Source organism: Pygocentrus nattereri, chromosome 28 (genome assembly GCF_015220715.1).
Source record: "Pygocentrus nattereri isolate fPygNat1 chromosome 28, fPygNat1.pri, whole genome shotgun sequence".
NCBI lineage: Eukaryota > Metazoa > Chordata > Actinopteri > Characiformes > Serrasalmidae > Pygocentrus > Pygocentrus nattereri.
The window spans coordinates 23,009,001-23,023,668 of record NC_051238.1 but is presented as its reverse complement, the minus strand read 5'-3'; the positions used below and the strand labels follow the sequence as shown (position 1 = coordinate 23,023,668).

The following is a 14,668-nucleotide window of genomic DNA, read 5'->3' as shown; positions in this document are numbered from 1 at the left end:
ATTACTGTAAGCATACAGCTACATCAGTAATTTGGTGGTCCTGGTGACTGTGCTGTCATAGTATATTGTTGCTATGTTACTGTTTATATTTACTGTTAATATTGCACTTTAAATTAATATGAATGTAATATAAATAGTAGCCAGTGGGTTCCTGTAATTTTGCAGTTGATATTATCAGAGGAGCCATTAATTCAGAAACCTTTGCATTATATGTTTTTTGCTTACCGAATTACCACCGTGATGACAATGCTAATTTCTGTTAGCACCTTAATACAAATTCCTGTCTGATATTAGCACAAAGTGAGAGTGACACTGAACTGTATCACACAGCACCGTGGGATATAAGCCTGTTAGATCAATCTAGTTCTAGTTAAGAAAATAAGTGGTCAGCCCTTCACTCTAATCAGAACTGGGTTCCTAGTTCATGCCACATTAAGATGGAATATAATTGTTGCAAGTCTGGCATAGGTTTTACATGATGTCATATCTTCATAGCACTCAAGGAACTAGATAAGGAACTGAAAATAGGACTCACATTTGCAATTCTGTCCAGATTGTATTACACTAAAGAGAGACACATGGTAATCATATATCTAGGCTGAGTGGGTGATCTAAAAGAAAAGCCCCTGTTCGAGCATCTCAGAGAGTGGCAACCATTTATTTTCCATTGTGATAAGTGCAGCCACAACTGACAGGCTGTCTTCAGGATTGAGCCATGTTTGGCAGCATTGCCAAATTGTCTGGGCAGGAACACAGAAGGAGGCAGAGCCGAGCCGAGACATTTCTCCGTTACAGGTTTGCATACAGTGACAGGTAAAGAACCAATCTGTCAGAGGCTTAGGCTTCTGCACAGCAATGTGCTGAATTAAAGCACCGTTCGGTCATAGTCATTGACAGAAGTAGACCAGCCTAGCCTGACATCTCTCTCTCTCTCTCTCTCTCTCTCTATCTATCTGTCTACCACTCTTCACCTCTTATCCTACAATCAGTCCACTGGCCTGGAAGCCCCAGCTGATGGGTGTGTACCTCACTGTTAAACCAAGAGGTCAGCACAAGCCCAGTGGATAAGACAGCTGAGTAAAGCTCCTTATCGGGCCTGCAGAAGGACCTTCGTCTGACCTCTACAAACATTCCTGCAAAACACTGATGACAGAAGACGACCCGCTGTCTCTGTGCTATCATTACGCAACTGCTGGTAACTCTTTATTCTTTTATTTAATGGCTACATACATGCAGTCAAAAAACAAAAGAACTAATGCAGTTATTTGGCTTCCCAGCTGAAAATATGTTGACATTAATTGCAGCTGTGTTCTATTGCATTAAGTCTACTCATACTGAATCTATTTGATAGAACGATCAAATTCATTAAGGTTCATAGAACAATTTAAATTTCTTAATGTATGGACTTAATAACACACGCACAAACACAGGACCATGTACTTACACCAGTTGATTTGCAAGGAGACATGAGATATTTTATGAAGAAATCATGCAGCCAAAGTTTGTTCTTCAAATTATCTCACATCAACTGCCTTTTTCAAATAAAAAAAATCGTTTTACTTTTTACTGTATTCATGTTCATTTTCACCTATCTTCATGATATATGGCGTTTTCTGGTAGGTTGGAGGCGCCCCAAGTCTAAGCAAGCCCAGGTCTTTGTTAAGAAATGGGTTCATTTGCTTCATGAAGGGAATTGATGCTCTTATAAGCAATGGATAGATTTCCATAATGTCTGAAGCTTACAAAACTCAAAACTGACAAAACCTACAGTATCTGTTTATAAACCACACATATCAGTTCTACGAATGACTTTGATGTTGATGTTGTTACACTAAAGCAGAGACATATTTCCCTAAAAACAAATTAAAAATGAATGCTGCTTCATTGTCATATTATCAGCTGCCTTACTGCAGTGAGCTTTTAAATGACAACACAACATGACTTGGTGATACAGGCACTGCTTATTATAACAGCTTTTATTTATGAACGTTTACTTGATATGTTAAATCTTCTTGATGTGTGTAGATAGTGATGGAAAAGGAATGGCGTGCAAGAAAACAAAACTATATATAAATGATAAAAAACTAACATTATACAAGTGCTTGTGTTTGATTTCTGTAATTATATAGCTTCTGATGTATTTTCATCAGTCTTATGATAAGTAAAGTATAAGAAAATAAAAGCGTCAGTTCATTATCATATCAGACTTGTGCTTAGTGTGGGGGACTTACTTTCCAAACAAACTGTATTTTCCTTTATGTCAGTACAATGTCACTTACTTCAGAAGTATCTCATGTCATCTTGTGAATAATGACATAAACTGCCCACACCCATTGCCTTCAAATATGTTATTTGCAATTAAAAATATCTAAAAAATATTAAATTATGTTAAATATAAATATATACACTGACTGAGCATTTAATTAGTAACATCCCCCTGTAGCTACACTCACCGCCCAGTTTATGAGGTCCACTTACCATATAGAAGTAATTTGTAGTTCTATGATTACAGACTGTAATTCATCTGTTTCTCTGCGCACATCCCCTTTTATCCTGTTCTTCAGTGGTCAGGACCCCCATAGGACCACCACAGAGCAGGTATAATTTGAGAGGTGGATCATTCTCAACCCTACAGTGACACTGGCGTGGTGGTGGTGTGTTACTGTGTGTTACGCTGGACTGAGTGGATCAGGCAGAGCAGTGCTTCTAGAGTTTTTAAGCACTGTGTCCACTCATAGTCCACTTCAATGCATTGTGTTGGTCCACCGTGTAAATGTAAAGAAGCTCACTTGTTGCTGCACAGTGTTGGTCATCCTTTAGTCCTTCATCAGCGGTCACTGGATGCTGGACATTTTTGGTCCACCAGTAACAATGACAGTATATATATTATGGTGCTATATAGAAGCTTTCTCCATCAGTCTGAAGAACAATTTCTTCATGTAAAGAACCATTTAAGCATGCAAATTGTTCTTTGACTGTTCTTGTTTCTATAGACCACCACTGTCTTTATTAAAGAGCCCTCAAAGAATCTTTTGTAAGAGTGCATATTTTCTTGTGAAGGGAAAACATGCATTTAGAGCAAAAGTCTTCTCTTCAGCTTCCTAATAATGCATTCACACAAGAAAATGAAGCTGAGATATGAGCAATTGATTACATTTAATGTTTTAATCGACTAATTAAAGAGAGATCGATAATCAGCAGGAGTGAAATGGATGGAAGGCCACAGCATTGCTGTGTGAATATTTGACCTACTCTGACAGAAAGAGAAGGTAGATTTTGAACATTTGGTGGCCTTTCCTATTTTGCCTGTTGAAGTTTTCTCCTGTCACTAATCACAATAATGGACCCCATCCCATTTCAGCTGTTCTCATGATCATCATCGTCATCATCATTTTTATATAGCGCCTTACCCATGCTCAGGGGCGCTTTACAATCAAAGGACATCAACACATTAAACAAAAGGATAACACAGGTAAACATTGAAGAATAAACGGAACAATGGAAACACAGTGAAAATAAGTCTTTAACACAGATTTGAATGAAGACAAAGAGGTTGCATCCTGAAGAGACTGTGGGAGAGTGGTCCATAACTTGGGAGCTACTACATTACCATACACCACCCATAGAAGTCAATTTAAATCTAGGAACATGAAGGAGGCCTAAATATTGTGATCTCAAAGTACAGGATGGGACATAGAGATGAAGAAGCTCTGTCAAGTATTGAGGAGCCAGGCTGTGCAGAGCTTTATATGTTATAAGGAGAACTTTGTACTGAATGCATAATGTAATGGGCAACCAGTGAAGACTCTGAAGGACAGGGGTCATTCTTTTTTTGTAAAGGTGACGATCCTAGCAGCGGCATTTTGAACATACTGTAACTTAGTGAGGGTTTTGACAGGGAGGCCAGAATAGAGAACATTGCAGTCGTCCAGTCGTGATGTCACTAATGCACGCACAAGCGTTTCTACATCAGCTTGACTGAGAAATGATCGGAGACGGGAAATACTGCGAAGATGTCTTAACAACGGAATGGATGTGGATGTCAAAAGAGAGTGTAGGGTCAAAGATAACTCCGAGGTTGCGGACGTGGGGAGAAGGTGTTACTAGAATCCCATCAATATTGATGCCAAGGACAGATGAGCTGGATATGAATGACTTAGAGCCAGTTAAAAGCAACTCAGTTCTGGTCATCCGGTCCACCTGTCCTTCAGTACAGAATGTTTTAGTGCCTCACTATAGAGCACAGCATGGACAAAACAGTTTCATTCCTGTAAAAACACAAACTCACCCTTTGCTCATAAGGACCTTCTGTCAAGGACTGTTACAAGAGCTAATTTCATTATATGAATGATGGATTTATCAGTGTTTGCAATCAAGTTTTTATTTTTCGTCGTGCAAACAATTGAATCGATTCAGGAATGCTGGGTTCAGGCTAGTTTTTCAGCTGTAACAGCTTCATTACCATACAGTGGACATGTGTAATCTGTTGTTAGAATAGGGCATACCATTATATACACCACTTGTGGGCAGTATTGATGCCTGTGCTTAATAATTAATAATCTACAATCCTGTTCCTTGCCAACAGACATTCTTCATTCCCTTTGAATTTATTTTGTTTTACATTTGTGGTAACAGTCCAGTGAGCAACAGTCTTTTTTCAGGAATTTTAATATTTTCTGTATGGCAACATGTAATCAGTATATTGTTACAGTCATTAAAAGCACATCATCATTACTGGGGATCATCTTCAGCCAGTGGCCCATTCTCCATGGATAATATCTGCATGTACAACTCATTTATTGCACACGGAATAAAGTAAGTTAATGTGAGCAAAGAAGAACTAGAACTATTACACCAATGGTGTTAGATCCTGGAATTAATGGCAGCCTTTAATAAATCTATAGAAAATAGCCTTATTAATATAAAATCACATACGTTAGACTTGAGAAATTCAATAAAGATCTGAAATGCCTTGTGTTCTCTAATGTATAGGATTCAAATCTATACTGTATAAATTATTACTACATAAAAAAAAGCAAACCTCAAAGTAACAAGTAATTCAAGACCTTTGAGCACGGTGCCTTTGTTATGGAAAGGATGGTGAGCAGGGCTGCACATTTCTCATCATTCACAGTTCTTTAGGAAATATTTCAGCTTTCAACACAAGTTCAACACAATTTGATTTGATTCCTAAATTTGATGGAACGATATGATTCTGAATTCTTTTTACAAATACACTGAATATGACCTGAAAAAAAAAACTTTATTATAATATCCTAATTATAACCTCAGCCATTGTTCCATTTTATAGCTGATGTGCTGGACTAGAGGCAGAATCATTTCTCCAATTACAAGTAATTACTATAGTTCTGCACAAACTCATTACTTATTTACTAGTAATAATTCTGTAGTCCAGTGGGCATGCATTGCAAAAATATTGCTTTGAATTTCCTGAATCCAAATATGGTCACTGATTCAATGGGAATGAAATGCATTAAATTAGCACAATTCTTGCCAAAAATAATTTCATTGAACACACCAGTATGCGCATTTGAATCAAATAAATCCAAGGTAATATTTTAGTTCAGTGTGTTGTTTAACCCCTTCATATTCCAAGTTTATTCTTAGTCTTAGTTAATCTTTACTTCAATGGTACTTGAAAAAAACATGAGCAATTATTAACGTTACATGCTCAGTCATGATCCTTTTTTGCACCTAAAACGTAAATTAGACAACTCAAAAAATCTTTTAAGCATATTTTCACTTTGCCTGCACAAAGCAACGCAACTTCTTTTCCATTCATTTTCATAAGACTGCTTATGGAACGCAGATTCAGTGTCGTGTGATGTAGTTCACATAAATACTAACTTGCTTATCTGATTTCACCTTAGAAAATGCTGTGCTCTGATGTTTGGCTGACTGAGCTGTGCACTGCAGGACATCTCCATGGGACCTCCTCTTTCTGTTTGGCCTTGATCTAAGCCAGAATGACCACTGCTGACCACTCTTCATCTCATCTGAAGATTATGTGCTATGAAGCCAGTAGAATATGTGCGACTCACTGCCTATGACTAGCAAATTCAGCTGTGACTAAAGAAGATTCACTTTGCTCCTGGTGTGTTAAGTAGCTTTCGGATGCAGGAAAATACACAGCTGACCTCCAGCAACATTAGAATGACATTCAAACAGACTTCAGTGCTCTAATGCGAGAAGTGGAGGGAGACGATAAGGACAGAGCTGAACTGTTTAGCCGAGCACACTCATCCAGAATGAATCAAACTCACAAATCGCCTACGCAAACAAAAATGCCAGCGAAGTACGAAAGATCCAATTTATCAGCATTACCCAACACTCTTTAAAAAAATGTGCTACAAAGGGCTACTTTGAGAAATGCCACAGTTCCCTAAAGAGCTACGTTTGAACAAAACCTTTTTACAAGTGGAAACATAAGGTTTTGTTGTTATAGAGTGGCCCTGCAATGGACTGGTGACCTCTCCAGGGTGTATCCTGCATTTCGCCCAATGACAGCTGGGATAGGCTCCAACTCAAACCCCCCTTGATGGCCCAGAAGGACAATTGGCTTAGAAGATGTGTGTGTCTGTGTGTGTGTGTGTGTGTGTGTGTGTGTTAAGAGTACTAAAATGCTGCCCTTTACAATGTGTCAACATTTCAATGAATGGGCCAATAAAAGTACCCAAAAACTAACTGGAAAAATTCTTGTTCCATTAACTTTCATTCAAAGTTATAGGTGATGTAGGTTTATTTCAGAAACACTGTTATTGTGTTATATTTCATGTTATACTCTTTACATCCATATAGCAACCAATTACAAGGCAAATCAGATCAAATGTTCTGACAATAAAAAATTAAAAAATTATATCTGTGGAGGCAACAGGGCTGTAAACACCCGGTCCAATGAAATGACTGAATAGTCTACCTGTCTACCCACATACGGTATGACCTGCCCACCTGCACACTCTATACATGCACTCATTTGCATATGTGCAGAGTCTGTCACACAACTCGACACACAAACAGCTGAAAGGTAGGGAGCTATGTTGACAAGAATGGCAGAGAAAGTTACAGAGGTTCCTACAACATCCTGCACTGCTAAAGAAAAGAAAAAAAGGCTGAATTAGAAAAGGCTTTGAACAAAAACAGGTTGGACAAAGCAAGAGGACCAACCAGAGAGAACGTTGGTGTGGCTTTCCAATGGTGGTGAAGCCAAAGGGAGTTGAAAGGTCGGCAAAGCGAGTTTTCTGTTTTTCTTTTGGACAGGTAATTATCTGGTCTGTTTCATTTATGGGGGAATTTGTTATTTTCCTGAATTAAGCATCCAATGTAGCTTGTGTAGCTACATCAAGTATTAGTCCAACTGTGTATTAGTCACATTCATGTGTTTTGGTGAAGTGGCTTTGGAAGAAGTACTTAAAGTAGGGGTGGGATATTTTCAGGTAGGTTTTTTCCTTAAACTTACACTTTACTTTGTCTTAAGAAAGAAAATCTTCTTAAAATATATGTTTCTCCTTAACTTCAATCTTCTGAAAAAGTTGTAAAACATTGTTATTCTTTTTAAATAAATGTCTCAAAGAATTGTCTTTTTTTAACTCCTTTTCTTAAGAATAATTCTAAGGATAAGTGGTGTTAATGAAAACACTGTGTTCTTAAATGTGTTCTGAATGTAACAGTATCTTCACATTTGTCTTATGTTGCAACTGCTGAAAAGAAAAGCATCTACATTTATTACTGACTCTTCCTCTGCTACTCCTTTCCCCTGTCTCCACACAAGTATCATATTTTCCTGTTGTAATATCATATTTTATTTTTTTATTTCTTCCATCATCACCTTGAGTTCTTGTTTGTTAATTTTCTTCAGCACTTGGTTTGATGTTTTCACCCATTTTGCTGTTGCCTGAGTGGATAGAGCTAAATAGTGGAGTTAATATAAATTCAAAATCTTGTGTATACATACATGTGTATATTTATATATAGTTACATCTATCTATCTATCTATCTATCTATCTATCTATCTATCTATCTATCTATCTATCTATCTATCTATCTATCTATCTATCTATCTATCTATCTATATGGAAAATGAAATTATTATCAGCTGCCAGATCAGACTCCTGAAACCTGTTGAGATCTCCTCTTTTCACAACTCAGGTTATTTCCAATTACATATTAAACAAACTTAAGAGAGCCAGAAGACCTACGGCATCACTTAAAGAACTCTCGGGCACCGTTTTAAAGAGTGTGCCTTCAAAGACAAAGAATTACACTTTTAAAAAAAGGGTGTCACTATGATCCATGTCTGAAAAAAGAGATTTATGATTGCTAAGAACCTTACAAAGATATAAAGAATTGTATTGTACACTTCTACACTATTTTCTTCCCACAACCTTTAAATTATGTGGATGTTCTTTCAACTTTAAGAAGGTTCATCACACTCACATATCTCGTTCACAAAAATGGTTCTCTAAAGAACCACTCATTGAAAGTGGTTGCTTTATGCCATTGTTCAAAGACCCTCATTGGCACCTTAAACTTTGAACTTTCCTCGATTCACAGAAGAATTTACATTTAAATTTAACAGAGATAGATGAACATTCATAATTCATGACATCAAAACTGTAAAAACTTGCAAGATGCTTTTCACACTAGGTCACTATAAGAGGCATCAAACATTACCGAATATAATTATATATAAATTTGGATCAAATAGGACCAAAAAGAGCCTGGGGAAAAAACAAGCCCAATAATTTAGTCCAGCTGATTTTTTTTCTACGGCTGCTGTTCTCTTTTCTCACAGATAGCCGGTCTGAGTAGAGATAAATCTACCATTGTTTCAGGATGTTTAGGCATTGGGAACCACCAGAACTTTGAAATACTGACCAAAAACAAACAGAAATACCAAGTATGAATCTTTCCAGTGCACTGCTCAGAATTTTTCCATACCTGAACAACCACAATCAATGGAATGCAATGTAAGATTTTTTGGGAGATAACTGAATGAATAACTTCATTATGTTTTCATAAGATGTTTTCTCACTGTACGTGCTGACATGAAGACAGGAGTCCAAGTCCTTGAATGTTCTTAACTGAAAACACAGTGAACCTCTGAGGCTGAGATCTGACACAGACACTAGAACAAATATATAAAAAAAAAATGCCCATACAACTTGAAAACCTTTGGAATAGACACTAGCAGGCTCCTATAACATGAATATCAAATAAAGTGAGTCATAGCAACTTTTCTCTGTTTATACTCACATAGGTAGGAGATTGTAGCACTAGGTATCTTATTTAAGACTGTTTTGGTGCAGCAGAAAATCAAATCTAATGTACATGCAGTCAGCAACAGTTTTACCCACTATAGTACACCAATCCCTGCACAACCCATCAAAAAATGGACAGAGAAACAGAGAAATCAAGGCCAGTTATGCTCTCTTGGATTTCCAGTCAAGTATGGCTGTAGCATCACAGGACATCAAACCCATTTCCCAGTAATAGAACCAACAGTTACACCACTCATACATTTCTATATGTGCACCAGTTCAAAACAACATGCATATTGTAGTTGCTTCAGTTCCATTTAATACTGCATGGGGAAATGCAAAGGTTACACAGAACAGGATTTTGTGGAGCATTCTCCATTTTAATATTCATAATATCACAGTAAACAAAGTCTTTTCTCTGTTGCCGATGGAAACAATGCCTCTAAAATGAAGTATAACCAGGCTATGAATAGTTTAGTCTAAATCTAAGCTCTTATAATTGTGATCAATACAAATCCTTTAAAAAATGGTAACTTTGGTAGCTTTCCTGTTATGCCTAATATCATCAGCGGTCTGAAAAGTGGCGAAGAAGTCACAGTTATTAGGGATAACAAAAGCATGGTGCAGTTTTATATTTTATATTGTCCACTGATAGCTGGAGAATAAAGTAGAGACATTCACCAAAAACAAAGATTCTAAACTTACAATCATAACCACATCTTTATTTGCGCAAAGAAAAGGAGATCATTTATGATTTGCTAATAGTCATGGTTTGACATTTCTTGACATCAAAACGAATGAAAAAACCTTCAAACAAGTATAGAATGTGAAACAAGCACAGAACATAAATGCTAATGTATAAATTAAGTATGTAATGTAATTAACTATGTAACTTACTACATTTAAGTAGCATAACAAGACTTCAACATTGCGCTTCAAGGGTTAACGTATTTTCAGACATCAGAATGTGCACAGATGCATTACTGCTGAAGTTATTTTCCATGTTCCATGTTCAAGCAAAGGTAGCCTCAAACAACTTACTTCCCTGCCTCACAAACAAACTAATGGGACATTTCCACATTGGTAACTACGTGAAAAAGCAAAGGTAGCCCTATTAGAGCCGACATCAACTCAGCCCTGTTCCCCTGAAGTAGCTACCATTTTCATGCTCTGCAGGGCTGAAGAGAAGACAGCCCACCCTGCTCTGCATTCATGTGAACCAATGCCGCATTAGAGCATTGCAAAAGCTCAACAGGGCAATTAGGGCAGATGGAGAATGCAGATGCACACACACACACACAAGCTGAAAGAACGCTGAGCAGAGAGGAGCACAATACCTCCAACTGCCTTAAACACTAACACAGAGTTGTATCCATGATGAATGAACTATGTTTACTGCTTTCATTTTGCTATACACTTTACAAGATGCCAAGAAGTGTTCTTTGGAGCGATGCTACAGAAGAAATTCTTGGTATGGATCTTTTTGATTGAGTGGTTTCCACTAAGAACCCTCCAATGAAAGGTTCTTTAGGGAACCAAACGTTTTTCAATTGCATTTCTTCGCAGAATCCTTTCCCAGCTCTGCATTTTAAGAGTGTAGTGTCTCAACAGAGTCTTCTGTTTTGCATCTACAGTGTTTGTGTTTACATGCAAAGATTTTTGCCAATCTGATTGAATACAACCAGATTACAGATTCAGAATGAGGTGTTTATGCTCACTCTGCTCAACAATCTGATGAAAATCTTCGTTTACGTGCCCACCGATGCAGAATCACGCGCATGCGTGGAGCAGCGCTTAGAGTAAACGTTACCATGACAGCGAACAACATGTGAGTCCAGTCAGAGTGAGATGAGCAGCAGTGAGCAGTGCTTGTGTTTTTAATTGCTTTAAACTGACGTCAGACTCAGAAAAACGTCCTTCACATGCACTTATAAAGGAAGACGTCGTGCTCTGAGACACATAAGCTGGATGTCTGTCCCACTGCTGTCTTTTAAAGCTCAGAGTATAAACCTCGTCTCCTCTGCAGACCAGCTTCTGCTCCGCCATGTTGAACGGTATGAACCTTTCGCTATGATGCGCCGCGCATGTGCAGAACGTTCTTACACCTTCTGATTGGAGTGTAATCAGATTCAGGCGTTTACACGGCTATTCTTCTTCTACTTAACAGATTATTTAAAGGTTTACCCACCTCGGTCAATTGGATAGAAATTGTATTCCAAATGGCCTCAATCCGACTAGACTGTTCCGATTGAGGTGTTTACATGGACGTATTCTATTCCGATTGAGCTGTTAGTCAGATTATTAATGGATTATCAGGCTGCATATAAACGTGGCTACTGTCACTTATTCATTTCTAACTTTCTTGTTTGCTTTTTTTTGTTTGAAATAATAATAATTAAAATAATAACAGTAATAATAAAATAATAATAATGAAATATCTTCTTGTCTTCTTACAAATACAAATGTGGTATCAGCAAAAGTGTAGAATCAGCACTTTATACAGAATTTCTCTGTTTTTTCAACAAAAGATAATATGTGACCACTGTGACTGCTAAAGGTCTCAGATCTCAACAGCTAATGTTATTGTACAGCAACAACAGCATCATTTATGGCTGTTTTCCAGGATGATAGATTTCTTTCATATCTTTTTTTATGTACCCCTGCCAGCAACCATAAACTATCAATCACCAATCTGATATATGAACATGTCGATGCAGGGGGTTCCTCATGTTTCACATCAAAGTATGAAAAAATGTATATATATATATATATATATATATATATATATATATATATATATATATATATATATATATAGCCATGTTAACAACTTTTCATTTCCCTTTTTTCTGCCTTGGCCAGCAAGAATAATGTACTCTTTATTCTCAATGAAATAAAATGATAAATTATTTACAGCTTCTGTGGCTCAGGGTGCATCCACCTCATTTTTTCATGAGATGAACGTGACATCATGGTGAAAGGAGAAGAGAAAGCAGAGTGTTTTGTTAATGTTTCCCGTGGAAAGGAAGGACAGATGGTCACTGTTTTATTAGAGCAGTGGAATAATGAAATTAAACGAGTGAGACTCAGCTTCTCTCTTCATAGAGAAGCACAAAATATGGATGCTGCCTTGTAAAAATGCCTTCAAATGCTTTCAAATTTTACCAATGATACACTTTCAGTACAACAACAGCCTGTTAGTTCTTATGCGTATCACTTTAAAACAAAGGACAGTGCAGATTATCCAGGTGATATAGCATTTTTGTAAGTAGATGATTTGACATTTCTGTTATTGATTTGCGTGAAAATATGCCCCTAACAAAACTGACACAATCTACGCTACATTTGAAAAGTGAAATGTTATTTGTTGTGTGTTCGTTTTGTTTTGGACGGTTAATACAAAACATAAATTGAATGTAAATTGTGTGTAGCTGTGTAAATTATGTAATTACATTTAAATCAGCAAAATTACAAACTCCAAACATCTAGATAAATTACACATGCCTATAAAGAGGAATGGATTAAGCCATTTCGTGTCCCTAGGCTATGAAAAATTGACTCAGCTAATTTAAATATTTGCTTTATAAAAAATGATGAGTTCCCTCCTTTTGGTGTAGTGACTAGAGTGACACTGTCAGATTATTATAGTGCTCTAAAAATACAGTTGCCTTTAATTTGGCTGATTCTAATTGCTTCAACATAAAGTTGCACTACATCAAGATAATTATTGCCAAAAGTAAATAAAATAAATGACAGCAACTGTGGTGATATATTTCATTCACATGGAGTGAGATTACCTTCTTCAGAAGTCCTTATAGTATGTTAGATGCAGGTTAAAGCTGTGCAGGAAAGTAGATATGAGCAGGACCAGGGCTGGTAACCACTGCTATATATAGAGCATGCATTGCTAACAGGGGTATAAAATCAAGCACATTGCCTTGCAATCTCTGTAGACAAACACTGGCAATAGAATGGGTCATGCTGAAGAGCTCAGTGACTTACTATCACAGGATGCCACAAGCCAGTTCATACAATTTCTGCCCTGCTAGATCTACGCTGGTCAACTTTGAATGCTATTACTGTGAAATGAAAGAATCTAGGAGCAAAAACAATTCAGCTGCAAAGGTCAGCCAGAGTTTGGGCTCAGTGAAGGGTACTGTAAATTATACAGCATACAAACACATTTCAGACAATTGTATACTTAAGGCTTTGTGGCAACTTGTTCCACCAGGAGTTTGCCCCTGTGCACAAAGTGAGGTCCACAAAAATGAGTTTGGTGTGGAGGAACTCCAGTGGCCTGTACAGAGCCCTGACCTCAACACCACTGAACATTGAGATGAATTGGAACATTGGTTGTGAGCCAGGCCTTCTTGTCCAACATCAGTGCCTGACCTCACAAATGCTTTTTAGACTGAAAAGGCACAAATTCCCACAGACACACTCTGAAATCTTGTGGAAAGCCTTCCCAGAAAAGCAGATGTGGTGCAATAATTCCATAATAATGCACATGGTTTTGGAATAGGTTGTCCTACAAGCTCATGTAGGTGTGATATTCAGCACCTCCAACTAAAATGAACCATTCCACATGTTTGTGGATGGTCAGTTAATTTGTTTTTTATTTTGGTTTTACACTAAACACTAAACATTGTTTATGTTTTAGTGTTTCCTTTATTTTAAATACAGGGCATCAAATGTTTTTATGATTTTTACAAAAAATGTCACATGTACAGTTTTTTGTACAACCTCAACATACTTTTCGTCATATATTGTAATTTAGTAACACTTCCTTTGAAGGCTATCTACATAAGGACTTATTACACATGAACAAGCACTGAGTAACATGTTTATAAAGAAATACTTGAGTATGTATGAACAGCTTATGTTATTAACCTCAAGATAAGATGTTTTATGAAGTAAATGACATTTTACTGACAAAAAGAAGCTTAAACTAGATACACAGATAGATACTGATATATATACATATCCTGCAATTAAGGTCTAACTTTCGTGTTTATATGCAGTAAAATCTCTTCTTCACACTGAAAAACATCTACTCATAAATATGATTGGCTTGCTTGGTGCTCTGTCCAACAGCACACTTTTAATGACCCTCTTACCCTATCACTTACCCTCTGAGCACTCACCTTTTCCTTAGATCCCTGTACGCAACTTCTCAAAAAACCCTGAATAACACCGCGATGTACCTGCAATGTGATTTCATACAAATTTGCTCCTCTCAAGCAGGGTCAACTCCGGGGTCCGGAGAAATAAATTGCTTTTGAAAGCCGCTCTAACAGATGGTGGTCATATTGCTTATCGGCTCGGAGGCAAGTGTTTTGGCCGTGGCTCTTCTTCATATCGCAGTGTCGACACTCTGGCTGATTGAAGGC

The 14,668-nt window shown here is 37.2% G+C and overlaps 1 long non-coding RNA gene across 1 annotated transcript; it reads left to right on the top strand.

The window, feature by feature from the left end:
• The first annotated feature begins 999 nt into the window (after positions 1-999).
• Positions 1,000-6,705, top strand: LOC108430303. Its single transcript, XR_001858075.2, has 2 exons — positions 1,000-1,195; positions 5,892-6,705. It is a non-coding gene; the product is annotated as an uncharacterized LOC108430303 (long non-coding RNA).
• Positions 6,706-14,668: the final 7,963 nt, after the last annotated feature.